Here is an 18,836-nt window from a genome sequence, read left to right on the forward strand (position 1 = left end):
TACGCGCGTAGTCAATTAACACAAGGGACTTACTTCAAAGCTTATTATGTAAAAACAAACACAGTCTGCCTTATAAAAACTTCATAGGATATCACCGACAAAAAATATTTTTGGCTAAAGGCTAGAGGCGAACGTGTATCGCATTTCTAAACCATTAAACCTATAAAGTTGAGAAAGTTTAACAAACGAAGACTTAACAGGCTAGTTAGTATGATAGTATGAAGCTAAGTAGCTTAGTGGTCCCATTTAACTTCTGACCGCACAATTTATGCAAACTGTAAATTACTCCAATGAATGGACCTTCTACTTATTAGCTTAAAGTTAAAATTAGTTATTGAAAATCCATTATTCCTTATACATACAAATACCACTCCATAAAACATCACTTAGTTCGCAAACTACATGAACATTTAATTGTTTTCAAAGTCCTAAATCCATATAATGTTAAATTCATTCCAAAACCGTCAGAACTTAGATCCCGCGGTCACCGCACGGCAGCACATAACACATAACGGGAGCTCATTAGTTATTGGCAGAGCACACGTGGTGGTAAACACCGTGTTTGTGTGTTAATTCGTAAACAGTTGTATTCCCAATACGTCACAACGCGTCGAACGTAGACATGAATGATTGAACACGTTGGCTTGCGCTTTGGTTTGTTTGTTTGTTTATCTCGTTTTCGAGTGTTTGAGGTTCCTCTTGGTAATAGTCTTGTCTAGTTCTTTTTTTATGATATAGGAGTTGCAGACGAGCATTCGGTCCACCTGATGTTAAGTGACTATTGCCGACTAATAATTCGCCGGTCGACTCGCATCAGTCCTACTTCGGTAGCGGCGAGAGACGGACGTGTCGCAAGCGTACGAATTATAAATAGATCGACTCCTCGAGTTTCAACCCCTGTTGACGTCTCACAAGACATAAAATAAAGAACCTTACTAAATGTAAATTCAATATGACGTAGTATATGATACAAATACTTACATAATCCGAAGAGATCTTAGATTAAAATCATATTGTAGGCCCCTCTAGATGATGTGAAGTATTCATTTCCTCTTAAATTCACATTGAGTCTAGTCTGTGTTATCGCAATGGAACATTCCACGACTTTTTGGAATAATATATAATGCATTCGCAAAAGATGAAACAATGGGATAATTTTAACAAATTCAGCTATTATAGAACTACAATAAATATTTAAGTATAACAAGGTAAAAGGATTTTTTATAAACATCGGAGTTGGCGTTGTTAGCAGTGGCTTGCAAGTGGTGACAATCTTCCATTAATCATTAAAATGACCTCATCGGATCTCACAATTGTAGAATATTAAATTGATGGTTAATTTTGAACTATAATCAGACTTATTCTAATTCGAGCGGGATAAAATTATCAAGCGGATTATTAAATGGATAAATTGACATGTACAACAGTATCTTGACCTATTTGCTCGCTGCGTTCTTCATTTACTCAGTAATCTGTAATTGGGAAGCTGCCAGAGGTCCATATGTAACTACAGTATATATCACGGTACGCAGGTATTAATGTAGTGTTCCTATTTGTGTGGAACACTACATTAATAAGTGTGTGGGGTGCTTTTCGAACCTGATAAATGGAGCACCCCACAGTTTTTCCACAATTATACTATTTACTGTTCCTTATTTGATTCTTAGATTGAAAATTATTTTCTACTTTTTAGTTGATTTTATCATAAAAGCGTGTTTTTTAGTTTTTTGAACTATAATTATTTATTAATTTTTAGTATTTCTCGTTATAGCGACCACCATTATTCATCGTTTGTAAAAAAATCAAGTGTCTATCTATTACGATTTAAGAGATAAAGCCCAACGACAGACGAACAGACCGCAGAGGGTTTCGTTTTAACCTTTGAGTACGGAATCCTAAAAATCATTCTACAAGAGCGCATTATAGATATGTTTCAGAACATTTGAGTTATAGGGAAATAACATTATTATTTTCTAAACTAAAAATCACGATATAAAAGTTACGCCTATTGAAACTAAATAGCAATAATTATTTGCAATCTAAAGTTGCGATGAACTTTGCTGAAGGTGTTTGAAAAATCTCGCCTCGAAAATTAAATCGTTAATCCAGAGGATGTTGATAAGGACAATGGTACAAAACTATTAATGTTTAAAATATTGAATTGTCATCGGTCCTTAATAAGTATGCCAAATTTCGAGTTAATCCGACGTTTTGAAGGGGGTTAAAATCATGTTCAAAGATTCCGTTACATACTAACATACCAACATACCAACATACATACGTCTGAAGCTAATAATAAAAGCGTGTTAAAATGACACAGATTTATTATATCACTAAGATTTATTATATTTTCAATTAAATAAAAGTATAAAATAGCCATCTTGTCTGAAACGCTAACGGGGCGCGAATGACTTCATTTTTGGGTATGTCACTGAATTGATTGAAATTGTATATGGGATGTTCTAACGTGACGTCACCAACGGACGCCATGACACTCGCGAGCGTTTTCGCGCTTAATTCAAAATGGCTTCACACAAATGCTATTATTTTCCTTAATATTGAATTTATTACCGAAACAATACGATTTTTGGAATCGGTAGACATGTGCCTACGTTATAGAAGGGGTTTTCAAAATTTGTCATCATGCCTATTGGGCAATGACGAATTTACTGAAATGTTTCTACTATTTATACGTGATTACATTACATTTAATACTAGTTTATTAATCGAATCTCTGAATAATAATGCAATTTTTTTGCGGTTTTAGTTATAGATAGTAACTAACATGGTAATCGCTATTTGTACATGTATATGTGTATTATCTAATATCGAGAGCTTCCTGGTAAATGACATGAAATTAGTATCTATGAATAATTTATAAATCTATATTTAAAATTAAACGTAATATTTGAAGCGAATTTATGTCAAAATGTACGAACGAATATGGAAATACCTGAAAACTGTAATAATGTATTATAATATATTAAGTAAGAAGTATTTCTCGGAGATTGTTTAAAAATAAATTGGTAGCTAACGAGCATGTAGTCCATCTGATGGTAAGTGGCTATTGCCACTCCTGGGTATCTGTAATCAACCCCAGATAAGATCAGAGTTTTATCTAAGGTCGGCTACTACCCTGCCTTACTACCCTGAGAACTAAGTTAAAACGCCTGGGATAAATATAGGTGTCTCTTACTACAAATGTTAACAAATTGTAGCAAGTGTAGCACGAGTACTTTCCGGCAGGCGTGATGTCAATAAAATTTGTAGCAGAACGTAATATTTCATCAGTGCAAAAATAAAATAAAGTATCATTTCATTTAATTTATATTCAAGAACAAGCACTTCTGAAAGTCAATAACGCACTAAGTGCGTTATGTAACGTTGTAAAACATTGTTCGTTGTTGAGGTGTGCGCTGCTATTTATACACATTTTAGCGTTTCCTTGAGAGATATACACGAACTAACGATATGGAAGTAATCCGTTTTGCTCATCTCTACGTATGAAAAAATAAATGCGGCAGAATATCGTATCTTCTCCTTTTTGAAGTCGGCAAAAAAGAAATATTTTGTTTGTTGGGACTATAACCATAATGTCTGTTTAATGTAGGTTAATAAAAAAGCGAGTATATTCGTATATCGATCCGTGTTGATAGCATACATAACGCCTAAAATAGATTTTTACCGTACAATATACTCATACATTTTAGGAAATATATTTCTTCAGTTGGGAATAAAAAAAATATATCGAAAGGAATTGATTCAAACGATGAAATAAGATAGAAATAACGGTGACTGATTATTATTAAACCCGTTGACTAAGGGATATATATTAATGGAGCATAGCGTATAATTTATCCGAAACTAATTTATCCCGTTGTAACATGTGCAAAAAGCATTTATTTGCAAAACAAAAAAATATTCGTAACAATTTTCGCAGCTATATTTCTGTCATATGCACTTGCTATTGTTCGCATTTTATGAGCGTAAACAAATCGTATCGCGAAATATTTAGGAGCTGCGATGAAATTATAAGTCTACAACACTATTTCGAATATATATAAGAAATATATAAGAAATGTCTGCAAAGTAACATTTAAGGGAATATTTTTTTTTATAATACACGTGTAACAGACGAGCATACAGTCTACTTGATGGTAAGTGGCTGCTGCCGCCCATGTACATCTGTTATCAACCCCAGATAGGATTAGATATTCCTACCTGAGGTCGGCCACAGACGCGCCGCTACCTCTGAGCTACTAAGCTGAGGGACGCCTCGGAAAAGTATGTCTCCCTTACACCCTTCAAACCAGAACACAGCAGCACTTAACACTGCTGATGTGAGGCAGAAATAGGTTTAAAAGTAATTATCCTTCATCATTAGGCTCGCCATGCGTTATGGTCCCGGATTTACCTCCACAATCCGAATGGTCAAGGCTATAGTCAAGGCTATAATGTGGTCCTTCTAATGTGGGTCGGTAAGTTTTACATAGCTTCGAGAAAGCTATAGAGTTAACTCGTAGGGCTGTACGTTCCCGCACAATGTTTTACGTCACCGCTAACACAAGATAATAAATTTCCTATTTAGCATGTACCTAACTTAAAAATGAGGATATATTACTATTAGATACCGTACCATATATTACGATTTTTACCGCATTTAAACCCCCATCACATAGAACACAACCGGAGTCCTCCGAGCGCTTTGCCTCAGGGCAGAGCCCGATAGGGGCAATTTACTTTACAACGGTGTGCGCCACACACACCGCCGTCCTTTCCGGGGTTGCTTGCTGGACGGTTCGAGCTCCCACTCTTGCCGTCCGCAACCGCGAAAGCTCCCTTTTAGTCGCCTTTTTTGATAGGCAGGGGAAACCGTTGCCTTATTCTAGCCCCTGGACTACAGTGACAATTCGATACATACCTACCGTGCTTTTTTGCTGACCTTAATAATGTAAATTTCAAGACATAAGACCCAAAGCAACGTCCTTCAAGATTATTGCAGTAGTTCAGTTGCCGTGATCGGTGAACTCTGTTGGAGTCTTTGGGTTGATTTAAAAGTTTGTATAATGAAGTTGTCGAGTAATTAGTATTCACCAAGCTGCTTTTGGTAGCGATTTATGTCCAGTGATCATGTTACGGCCATTAATCAAATATTACTGGTAAGGGGTTCGGTTCGGATTTCCTGACGGGGACAGAAATATGTAAAAAATATTATGCGTCGGAGGAACCTATGCCTTCATTCATGCTGGGCATTTTGCTTCGGTTGATTTCTAGAAATTGCCTGTATAATATGTTTACACCATATTACCTATTTACGATCTTAACATTGCTACATTCATTTCATATTTTTCAATAACAGAATAAAATGCCAGCTGTCAACACTTTTATTAACTAGCCTATTTAAATATTCATTAGTTCATTCTATCTTATATTTACGATAAACAAAAGCTAACATTACAGAAAGACATTGTTAATTGATATTTGATAGAATGGAAAAATAATGACCCAACTTTTTAGTTTCGCAAAATAAATACTCTTTCAGTGAACTACACTGAAACTTTGCCAGAAATGAAGACCCTTTTAAAATGTTGAAAACGAAACATTTTATGAGAGTACTGACACAAATATCTGTACGCAATGATTTTTGTTTCCTTCGGAGCAATGAGACCGAGTTTTCTCAAGTTCATAAAAAGGGTATATTCTTGTCTCTTGTTTATAGAGAGCTTTATTATTTTTTATCAAACTTTAACATTTCCCATAGAACTTTTGTTGTAGAAAAGCTTGAACTCACAGAGTGTTTTATATCGTCACCGCGCGCGGACGTGTAATATAGCAGTTCTGTTTCAATACTCAGTATACCGCAGTTTTGTGCGGTTTCGTAGCCGCTGCGGTTATGGCTCGCAAACTCGGTGGAACACAACAGCAAGTCGGACGGAAAGAGATGGATATCGCGCACCGTTGTAACGACAACAGAAAACTGCGCACGCCGCGAAAATAAATCGCTCCGTGAAAAGTGCAACAGTAATTTGTCTCCATTATCATATTTTTACGAGTGTTGCGATTTCGCGTTCGTGGCGGAGGCGGAAAAAAAAGATCGTTTATTCTCATCCTTAGTAGTTATACTAACCAGTTTGACTAATTAAAACAAGTTTTAATTTACTAAATTATTCTTTGAAATATTTCGAAGTTGTTGTTTAATTTATAGGTGTAATCAATCACATTTGGATTTCTATTCTTGATCATGATAAAATATGACCAGTCGCTTTAGAAGTTGCAGAAAATATCTGTCTGTTATGTACACACAAAATTTTAGCTACATCTCAATCACAGATTAAAGAGTAAAACAATTTGGGTTTCCTAATAATACGCTTTTTAAAAATAGATTTAGTAAAAACATCTGTAGTGCTTTTTGTGTATGACTATTCACAGCTGTCATAGCTTATACTAAGCGGTATGACAGAAATAGCTCGTTATAAAATACAGTGGACGTCTCATTTTTGTTGCAAAAATACCGTCCAGCTGTCGGCCCTCACTCACTGCGCCCATCCGACCTCCTGTTGCAATTCTACACAATAATAACAGTTATTATGTGCTGGCATACGAGATCGTACATGTCGCCACTAATAGAATGAATACTAAACTAAACTAATTAATACTAATAGTGTTATATTCTAGAGTTGAAAGTAGAATGAAGTGTGATTTCGGATGAACACATTTTTCTAATGAGTTTTTTACATTTATTATTAAACTTAAAATAGTTTGTGGAGGAAATATTGAGTGATGATATGTCGGCAGTTTGTAATGGACATGTCTAGAACATAAAAACTAACTCGTTTTGAGACAGAAAAATCTGATTATAAATAAGTAATTAACTTTAAGATAACAAGATGTAATAATTATATCACAGTAATGGTTTCAAAGTTTCACATTCCCTTTGAGCATCAACTCCTGAAGTATCACCACTCCATTTTTTTGTCCAATGACAGCATTGTTAAGCGGTGTTGTGTTCTGTACCCTTACCATGAGTTTTCAAAACATCCCACAATTTTACGTTACGTTTACTCAATCCATTATTATGTTCCGTTTGCTTCAGTAAACTGAGTAAACGTAACAATAAGTAGTGCTCAAGTCTTTTGTCTACCTCACATGTTCGTAAAAAAGAAAAACCAAACATAAAGCGCCATTTTGTCAAATTAGACATTTAATGTTACGTTACTCACACTATAGTTCTGACACAATTCGCTAGGAGCGTTGATTGGAAACTGTATGGGGAAATACGTAAACAAATACCAAAACAGTAATATTTATCAAAACGTAAAAACTCATGGTAAGGGAGTACCCTTGACCATGGTAAAGCAGTAGCTTTGAAGGGAATACGGGTGATATGCTTATCCGAGGCGTTCAAATGTCCTTTAGCATTAGGGTAGCATCCCATCTGTACCAACTGCCGACCTTAGGTAGGGATCTAATCTTGTTTGGGGTTTATTGCAGACATCTATTAGGTGGACTGTATGCCCGTTTGCTACTTTGATATTATAAAATGTTTAGATTGGCTCTGGACAACGACATTCAGATAATTAGGTACTAGGTAGAGGCACATACAACATACATACATAATACAATAAAACATCCGGATTACATTTGTGTAAATTAAGTTATTGTTAAAATAATCAGAAACATTTATTAAAATAAATGAAACGATGTGTCAATTAAGTACAGCGGGTCATTAGCTTGCGTTCCAAATGGCTCTACAATTACTTTTTGATTGCAATGCAAGTACTAAAAAGAGAGTTTATGGTGGTAGCGTCAATCACAGAAGTGGATATAAATAATTATCGCACCGAGTTTATCGGAATAATGATGACGTAACGTCATCATTATTCCGATAAACTCGGACTTATATTTTTAATTAACCTTCATTTTATATACCATAATTAACAGATATAATAAATGTGTGTTATACATTTTGTTAATAATGAATACGGGCAGGAAGTACAATAAAAATAAATGTTATAAACAGCTACTACATTTGTATTTGTACTTGGTATCTATTTTGGTCGTCGTCTGGTTTAGTGAGTTTATTGCTTTTAAATTAGCCAAACGGCCGCATACAGTGTCAGAGTTCCATAAAATAATTGGCCAAGTGCAAGTCGAACTCGCACCCGCAGGGTTCCGTACTATCCACATTTTAATTTTTTTAGTACGAGTACTTGTTATTATGGTAGTAATTGAAGTATGTACATGTATTGTGAAAATTTGAACTGTCTACGTATTATAATTCAATATATACAGCAAAAACATTGAAAAAAAGCGATTTCTTGTGTGGCAACCCTCATTTATTTAAACTTTTTTATTTTTAGTATTCGTTGTTATAGCAGTCACCGGTATACAGTCTCTGTATAAAGTCTTAGTATAGAGTTCCGTTTAATATATGACTGGTATATAATTTTAATAAAATTGGAAGTTCTAAAATATCCTTGGATAAACAACGGAATAAATACGGGGGAGGATTTAGAGCTTTTTATTTTCGTCGCTTCAGTTTCAAGGTAATGTCAGGATTGTTTTCAAACATTTCGTTTGATTTAAAAACATGTTTTTTGCGTAATTACTTGGATAGTTAAATTTATGCGATTTCGATTAAACTTAGAAAAATATTCTTATCACTTTACTTTTATATGCTAAGGAAGTTAAATGGGCCCGTCCTGAACCGTAGCCACGCGCTTTTTTTAATTACGTGGTTTATGACCCTATTAAAATGGTCTGATTCGAAATTAATGAACTATTATGGGATGTTTTTCAACTGTAAGCCTTGTCTTTACGTCGACTGTACCTACCCACTGACATATTGGCCGAGGTTGAATATAGTTGGTAACATAAAATAAATTGTTTTGTACTCATTTGATGTTAACATTATACATGAGATGAATGAATTTGATCCTTATAAACAACACTATTCGATAGTAGAATAATATAGTGTGCGTTTTTTTTCATTCAGCTTTTTTCGCTAACCTTTATAGTTTCGGATTTGGCCGCCCATTTGAAAATTTCACCCTGTATATTGTATAGGTATTATAACAGTTCGTTTCACACATCGCTCTAGTAGATAAATCTTAGCTATCTAAGTGTAGATCCTCGCATGCCCATGCCTGTCCAGCAGCACCCCGGTGCGTGGCGGCCGCAGCCGGGGCGCGCGGGGCGGGGGCGGAGCGCCAGCACGGAGCGCGCTCGCTCGCAGTCCACCGGCACACGCGCCCGCCCGCGCCCTACGCCGCCTTACGCTCCAACGCGGGAAACTTCGCGACACAACTTGTGACAACTTTACGTGGCTGATAGTGCGATAAGTGATAAGTGCAGTGACTTGGTGCTACCTGGCTCTCTCCGCACACTTCTCTTTACACGTCCAGCTTCGGAGAAAAAAATACTGGTTGGTAAAAGTTTTTGTTAGTTATTTTTTGAACAAGTAAAAAGTTACCGTTATTTAAATTCGCAATATGAAAAAAGAAATATATTGCATGATTTAAATGTAATTTTTTATAAAATTTGGTTTTTGCTAGTTTACGTAATGACAGTGACCGCTATGGGAATGATTAAAAATCCGATAACAATACTTTTACGTCAATTGCTCGTTCGTCTGATTTTAGGCACAATTGTTTGTATTTATTTTATAAGATAATCTTGTGACCTTTGCCAATCAATCCGTTTAGTTTTTTTATAAGTATGGCACGAAAATAGTATAATACATTTTATAAAGAAAAAAGTCAGTTGATAAGAACTTGGTTATTAATTTAATTTTTTAATGCAAATATTTAAAATATTTAAAGATCGGCATCACATTTTTTACACTTATCGCTAACATCTCTCTTTCTCTTACCTTCGAAAGAAGTTAATGCAGGTTACAATCAATTCCGGTATCCTTGCATCAGTCTCTTTCATAGACTATTTTATTGAATTATAAAAAAAATCGAATATGTCAGCGAGAACGGCCAATAAAATAGATAATTGAAAAGCTCTCAACGGTACTCTGTTTTTTTTTTATTTCCGATTGAATTTTTTTTACAACTTTATATATTTTTATTTTAAACTTTGTAATGAAGATATATTTCCTATGTTACGTTATGAAATGATATGTAGTCACTATGGATAAATTCTATATAGTTAAGGACTTTTATTTGGTCAACAAATCAAATTAAAGTAAGAAACCGGTGGACAGACCACTAACATCAAATGGTATCTACCGCCTGGTATCTGGACCTTATAGGAAGAGAGCTCCACCCTAGATCAATTATAGATGCCTGAGAATTAAGTTGGTAATTTCCAAATTATCTCAGCTTTCGAATCCTTGTAACTGAACTGATTTAATAAGACAAAGAAAGTGTAACGTTGTCACCGAGATTCGATTACCCGAATTCCAAATGACGTATTAATATACGTACGTATCTGATACATTTTAATTTGTAACAGGTACTTGCGATACGCGGTTTGGATTTCTTTTTTTGCCGATATTTCGACCCAGTTACATGGATCGTGGTAAGGAAGGAAATTAAGCTGCTTATCTTAAGTGCCGTTTACGCATTAAATATCTCAATTTAAGAATAATATTAGTTTAAACGAATTTCATTTATTGAAGGCAGAAGAAGAGTTACTTCTTTTTTATAACGTAGGTGTAACAAACGAGCATGGAAACCACCTGATAGGAATCAGCTGATTAGAATAATTGATGAGATTAGATGATGGAATCAACCCCTGATAAGATTAGAGGTCTACTTGAGGTAAGTCACAGATGCGCTGACCGCTGAGGACTTGTAAGAACGCGTTAGATAAATATGTCTCCCTTACCACATTCTTCGAAACAGAACACGACAGTGCTTAACACTGATGCTATTAGGCAGAAGTAGGAGTAACGGCAATGCCGCGAAGTCATTTTCACTTCTTCTGGGTTCATTTGAATTATTATGTCCACAACCTACAAGTATATATTTTTCCTCTAATATACAGTTAGAACGAACATTTCCAAATTTGGAAAGTCAATAAAACTTTTTCCAAAAATAAGAAAAGTCGTTACCAGATCGTTTCAAACTTGCAAAACCATGTTTCAGGTTATTAGACGCTCATTTCCCGAATTATTCCGTCAGTGAAAAATTGCGAAGAGTTGCCGAAACATTATTATCATTTCCGTGAATTTTCTTACTTCGATTAATCTTTCCTAATACTATAATTATTACGATTACTATGAAATTTAAGTCGGAGTTTTCTATTGGCTACTGTTAATTAGTTAATTAACATTATAATATTAAATAAAAGTTATTATCAATTAATTTTTGCAATTTACATAATTGTAGCATAATTGATTACGGAACTCTTTTATGCGATTATATTTTTAATTTTTTACTTCGAAACCGTACACTTATCTAATAAAACAGACATTTAGACTTCTACAAATCTTCAAAGCGGTGGATTTATAACACTATTCATAATTTTAAAAGCAAAATATACGAATGAATTAAGTTATAAAATATTTCTACTCGCGCTATTAACAGTAGTCGCAATTATTATGATAGAACGAAAATGTCATAACAGATAATCGCGCACTTTAGAAAATTTTCACAAAATTTTGGCCCAGATTCGAACCCGCATACAAGATAGATTCGCCGTCTAAACACAGTGTTAACGCACCGACAACTATAAATAAATGATTTTTCACCGCCACACGTGTCCGCAAACTGAATCAGATGCCAATATCTATACTACATCTGTGACATGTCTCACTCATACTCGTATCTATGCAAAACACTCGAGAAATGTCGAAGAAGCTCTAAGAAAAAGCGGAGTAATCACTGAACTCAATTCATTGGAAATGATTCTTCAACAAATGTGAAATAATGTAGAGATCTGCAGCCCCTTTATGAACACATTTAGAAGTCGTCTTGTTTACTCGCAATTCAATTAATGGGTTTTCTTCAATAGACTTCCAGAGCAGTTCTAACTAAAATAAACAATCGGTTCTCATTTTTCTTACAATTATTTGTTTTCTCTCAAGCGACTAAGATCAAGGTCACCACACAGGATATTAAAATTTGGAAAATATACTATAACCATCTATCAATTCGTTCGTTGGGATTTCGTTGGGATCATCCTAATTGGCATGACTTCAATCGACGTACCTTAAGAATCCGGGGATTATTTCATGACCTTTGCTCCTTTTGCTCGTTTTACTGTATCATACTTTCTATACAAATGATACACACATATGGTTATAATTCCTAATTGATTTTGCTGATTGCCTCCTGCAGAGCCCATATATAAACGTACTGCGTCTAATGCTGTACGCCGATATTCTATTAATCTGATGGTTGTGAGTTATATCCATCCCTGAACGGAATTTAGTAGAAGGCGACATAGTCTCACGATTTATACGAATCTAATTTAGTTAATAAATCTGTCTTTGGTAACAAACTGTAGATTAGATTTACGCTTTCGAACATTATGTTAGTAATTGAGATTCAGTATTCAATTCTGAATGAATTCTTGTTATAATATAAGAACACCTCCATTTGTTGTATGTTCGGTACCAAGTCAGTAGAGCATTAAATGCCTTAGAGTTCATCTTGATTTCTTCAAATAACATGTAAACGGCTTTTAACACCGTGACTAATTGTAGCTATCAGACTACATTTTTTTAGGGATCAGTAGCAACAGTACCCGTTTCGATTTTATAGCAGCAGTATTAAGCGTTGCTGTATTTTAACGAAGGGAATGATAAGCTGAAGCATTTTAGATTGGTTTTTAATGGAGGCGACAAAACTGTGGCTGATCTTAGATCAGACTCTAATCCTTCGGGTTAATTACTGTTGCCCATTACGGCAGTACGCAACGTGAAATGGACATTTCATTAAAATACTAGTTGCCATCAGTGGTACAGTGTTGGTAATGATTATTATTCAACATAAATACTTCACAATGTCACAATACTGTCAGAATGAAGTGCATTAGCGCCGGATAATCCCCGTTGACGCGTCGCATTTTAATTTGATTAATTGGTTACATTAATCCTCTCAACATTATGTAGTACGACGCTGAAACATTGTATCAGTAATGAGTATAAAGAATCGTATGGCCAGTGCTACTTACTCTACTGTTTTAACAGGAAATTAGGTGTTTATTATTTAATACCCTTTTTACTGGTTTTTTGTGTCTTTTACAATTCACTTATTTTCGTGCTACTTAATATTTACTTAATATAAGAAGAGCTTTGGAATTAGTACCCCCGGGCGGCAAAAATTTTAAATGAGATGACCTTTTTGCCGACAAATATTTCTCAGGTCCTGTAGGCATTTGATTAATTTGATCCTGATCCTTTCTTCGTCTACATACACTTTTGATCAAATTTTATGAAGACGATTTGTTGTTCTTAATTCGGAAGGGTTGGCAACTCTGTGTATCACATACCATTTCAATATTTCAGATCCTGACCATTTTGCATTTTAACATAATGTGGTGTACCCAATAAGAAAATTACTTCTGAGGATCATAATGATCCTAAGTACTCTAGATACTTAGGGTCATAATCATAGTTATTTTATAGATAATACTAAAAGCCCAGTGAATTGTCCCTGCTATAAATATATAGTTTTAACAAACTGATTTCTGATTGAAATTGAATGAAATGAATTATTTAGTATAGCGGTCGTTACTCGTATTATAGTTGATACGGCACCGTGCTCTGTATATCATATTATTGATAATCATGTCAGAATCCAGAGTGATTATTACTACAGTAATGAAATATTGGTATACTTTATACATAATAATATTATAATTCTTGAATCTATGAATGATTTTATATGGGAGAATGCGTATTAACCTATAAAAGGAATTCCATACAACTACTTAAGATTAAATGATTTGATTCGTTGTTTGTTTGATTGATATCTGTTTGTTTTGTGATAACAACGTATCTTCATATCAGTATGATTACATGTAAACGAATCTTCGCCAAGTACCGTGCCGTCCTCGCGTGGCCAGCACCCATGGCAACGCACGAAGGTCGTCAACGACCACACCAAGACATCCTAACTAACGAGATAGGCCGGTACTTTTTAACGGACATTTAAACAGGTTCCAAGCTGTGATAAAATCAGCATTTCAATCTTTCCGCGTACATTATGACATTAATTTGTTAATGTATTACTTCGTACGATAATAGGTGCTTCTTTATTGTGACGACAACGGCACGGCAACGGCACCACACATATAAAATCTAAATTGAAGACACAAGTATGTTCTATTCAATTCAATTCAATTCAATTGATTTATTGCAGGATAAGGTGGTATACATACGTGAAATATATAAGTTTTGTGCTCCTATCCTAACCCAAACGGTGTGCAAATATGTCATAAGTATATAAATTATATAAATTGTAATTAAAATTAAACTAAATTATTAAAATTAAAACAGGACAAAGGATACAATAAAAACATTAAATCATCATATTAAACTAATAATTATACAATAAAATTGCATGTCAGCACTAATAAAAAATATTTTCTTGTAATGGCCTATACTCAAAACAGACAAGATAATAGAAATAATCGCTTTAGTCAATGTCATTAAAAAAATCATTAAGTCTTTGCGTACCTAAAAGTATTTCGCGTAACGTTATTTCGGTTGATCTAATTTTCGATTATTTATCTCAGATAGATTTCGTTTGCGCATTCACAGTAGGTAAAAAAAATCGGACACTTTTGGCTTCATACAGACGTACAAGACGTGTACCATACGTCTTACTTCTTTAAATTTATGTCTAGGGATTGACAGAATTGACATCAGTCCTGGGAGCATCGGTGCCGTGCCGTGCCGTTGTCGTCTCAGTGACAGTGCCCTATGACATTATATCTACATGTTTAGTAAAGTTTTTATATACTTACGGAAGGCGTTTTATAAAAAATAAGTTGAAGAGCAAATCCTGCTTGCGCCGATCTTAGAAAATCCGCGTTATAAAGATTAATGTGTGTTGTTCGTTTTAATGTGGGGAACAGCGCGCCGGAAAAATTGGGAAAGTTTGCTCCTCCCGGCGACGACGGAGTGAAATTAAGGGACCATATTTTATGATCGTATCTCTAGGCTTAATGAAATCACCGTTTCCCTTCACCTACGCCCGTTAATAATCAATCTATCTAAATGTTGTCAACCAAAGATCGAAATTTTATACTTTCTAGTAGTCAGTAGGTACATTGCATGCAATGATATATTTATATCAATGAGTAGATGAATTAAATAATAACGGATGTTATTAGACAGCGTCAAATTTCTATATTTGGTTATTAAAAATTGGGTGAACCACTGAACCGATTTTATTGAAATTTTGAAGAAAGATATTCTGAGATCCGAGAAAGGACATACGATAGTTTTTATCCCGGAAATCCCACGTGAACTAGGGATGGCGATCTAAGATCGATTAATCGGAGAATCGATCTTTTGGACCCAAAACATCGATTATTTTAATCGATATTAGTAAGGATTCAATCGTAAACTATGCATTTGATCAAGTGATGATCTTTAGGAAGTTGAAGGTACGAATTTACACTTTTATGCATGTTAGTAAGTTATATTATTTCCTTTTAAATGCGGGCGAAGCCGCGGGCAAAAACTAGTGTATAATAAACCATCTAATACTATCCATGACTACATAACTCCATACATGTTTCCTACGATGGGAAGAGAGGAAGTGATGATATATTAGACAGACAGGACCAGACTACAGTGTATCGATTACTACTCTTTAAATATATTTCTAGTATGTATGGGAGTTAAATTAGATTTTATAATGTAGCTTCGGTCAAAACAAGGGCAAAGGGCACTATTCGTAATGATGTTAGTAATAAATATAGGACGTACTACTCTCTAATATTTATAAACAGGTAATTAAATGTTGATTGATTTGTGTAGGATACATAACTTACGTAATAACAGATAAGGGTCCTTTAAAAATAATTGTAACATGATTTGTTTTTTAAATGGATCCATTACGCAAAAAGGGCCAAAGATCAACCATGGAACCATAATGGAACAGACGGACATTAGGCCCATTTGGTGGCTATTATAACGGGATCTTCCAGGGCTATTGTTCTACTGCCCGCCCGTCACCGAATACAGCGAGATTAGGATTTTAATTGCCTGGCGCGTATGGACGCACTAACTTAATATGTTTCGTTATGACATCGTCGTGATTTATATCGGCGCCATTCTCTTATTTGAACATGATATTCATTACAAGTTACCGAGTGACTTGACTGCTAATAACCATTATCCAGTTTTGAATAATCACTGCTTGAGATGTAACTTGCTCTGACTATGTTTACAGTAGGTCAACATATGTTTAAACAATGGAATAATATAAAAGGCCGCATGTAACACAGGTTAAATATATGTAAATACATACACATATAATATAAAAGCTGTAAATTGTAATCATAAATTCGCGACCGGAATTCTAACGTGATATCAAAATATTACACACTGTTGACATTAGATAAGTTTTCATCATAATCACCATAGAATTATCGTGTAGGTACATTATAAGTACGTTATATAGAAATGTATAATTTTATATTATTATCATATTATTTATATTGAACAAGTTTTTTTCCTCATTTAAATACCTCAGAAACAAGACATCCCGTAGTTTAAATTAATACGAATATTAAGCCAATTAATCTAACGTGTCGGGTTTAATACAACGACAAATATGTAATAAACACGTTATTAAGTAAATATCTAGTTAATATTGTACGTGTGACAGGTGGTAATGGATGATATTTGAATATTCAGAGATTTAAATGAGATTGAAGTGACGTGCGCGGTGACGGCGCGGCGGACGTCGGCCGCGACGTGTTGTACTAGGCATGGCGATTCTTTCCGCAAAAGATCGACTCTTAAATGGATTCGAATCGAATTGTGATAAATCGATACACAAAAAATCGAGGCCCAAAGAATCGATTCTCCAAAAAACGATCTTCGGTCTTTTCAGCGAAAAAGGGAGCGAAGATAGCAAAAAAATCATCAGGACCAAACAAGAACTGGAATACGCATCTGTTAGCAAAAAATGTCTATATTACATTTGTTAATGTTCAATCAACTTCAAAAAGAACGACTTTCGATTTTCTAGGATGAAATAATGATTCACTAAAACAATCTATTTCTGGAGATTGACTAAAATAACCAATTTTTTTAGTCCAAAAGATCGATTCTTTGATTAATCGATCTCAGATCGTCGTCCCTATCGTGTACACCGCGCGGGAATTGCACGTGGAATTCATTAGTGTAACGTTTTGGGTGAATGATCGAGCTGTGATATTTATTTAGTAATTATAATAAGTGGCATTACAGTATAAAGTATAGTAGTGATCGCCTAATGGTTGGAAACTTGGTCTCCCAATCGGGGGGTCCGAGGACGAATCGCAGATCGTCAGACATCTGATTAGATAAAAATGTGTGCGTACAAGAAATTAATTATCACTTGCTTAAACGGTGCAGGAAGACATTGTGACAGCCTGAGAATCCTTGAAAAATGTGATCAAGGTCGTGTTACGTCTACCAATCTGCATTTGATTAGCGCGGTGATCATGGCCTTGACCCTATCGCCCAGAAGTCCCATGACCAACGACCAGTAGGACAGCAATGGGTCGACGACAAGTAGCGTTAATATTGATGTAACTGACCAAAATTAAAGTTATTTTTTATCACGCGACTAGATTACTTTTAGTAGCCATGTTGTATTTACAGATTTGACGACCCGCGTGGCGGAGCGGCCACCATACCGGTCTGACGCGCAAAGGGTCCCGGGTTCGATCCCCGGCCAGACAGATTTCTAAATGATGAATTTAGATTTCTGTTTCTGGGGCTGGGTGTTTGTGTATTTGTCTACGTGTGTGTCCATGGCACCCACGACACAGGGAATCCTAGTGTGGGGCTGTGAGTGTAGAAAGCGTTTATTTACAGATGTCATCAAGAAATCATTCAATTCTATTTTGAATAGGTATTTAAACATTTGAAAAATCCCATCTATATAGATGGGACTTTTCAACTGTTTGGAACTAGAAAGTGAAAACGTATTATTTATCTCAGTACTCGGCCTCCACCGAGCAATTTAAAATTAAACATTCAGTCCGTTTGCTCTTGGCCTAGGAGAATTATTAACGCCGTTTGAAATTGCTTTACACAGTATTTAAAACTGGAACAAGCTCTTAATTAGACACTAACATGACGCGTTTCAACTTAGTCCTAAGGGTCAACAACGCATCTGTAATTAGCCTCAGATCTCTTGTCCTACTTGAGGATGATTAAATATCTCCAAGGGGAGCTTATATTTCATTGCTACTTTGTTTGCATTAAGAATATGTTTATAGAAAAATATAGGCCTTGGTAGACATGCGACTTTTATTGGCGATAGACAAATTAGTTTCTTTTCAGAAGCTAGCCGCTGACCAAACGCTACGTCCTGCATACGTTTAAGTGCCAGTCGCAGCTGGACTCCCCGTGCAGCTACTTTTTATAATATAAGTGTAGCAGACGAGCATGTAGTCAACCTGACTTTGACTTAGCGTGTCAGTAGCTACGTACCATCAGGTGGACTGCGTGCTTGTCTACTACTCTTATATTATAAAAAAAACTACCTCCAGGCGCCCATAGATATCTACAATCAAACTTAGATAACTTCAGATTTCTACCTGAGGTCGGCCACCGATCCCCTAACCTTAAGGACTAAGCTAGAATTCCTCGGAAAATAATGTATCCCTTACCACATACTGAATGCAAAAATGCGATGCAGCAGTAATGC

The 18,836-nt window shown here is 35.2% G+C and overlaps 1 protein-coding gene across 2 annotated transcripts in view; it reads left to right on the forward strand.

Annotated features, from left to right (window-relative positions):
• Positions 1-18,836, forward strand: part of FMRFaR (FMRFamide receptor) — a 204,155-nt gene that overhangs the window by 85,688 nt on the left and 99,631 nt on the right. The window contains exon 1 of one of the 2 annotated variants that reach the window (XM_073079326.1): positions 9,213-9,424. The exons of the other annotated variant lie outside the window; for it this stretch is intronic. The gene's annotated coding sequence lies outside the window, so the exon portion shown is untranslated. Of the gene's footprint in view, positions 1-9,212; positions 9,425-18,836 lie in introns of those variants that run through there. 2 annotated transcript variants of the gene reach the window in all.

The sequence above is a fragment of the Epargyreus clarus genome, unplaced genomic scaffold, assembly GCF_041222505.1.
Source record: "Epargyreus clarus isolate Ecla_fem2 unplaced genomic scaffold, WU_Ecla_fem_2.2 ptg000014l, whole genome shotgun sequence".
In the NCBI taxonomy this organism is placed as follows: domain Eukaryota; kingdom Metazoa; phylum Arthropoda; class Insecta; order Lepidoptera; family Hesperiidae; genus Epargyreus; species Epargyreus clarus.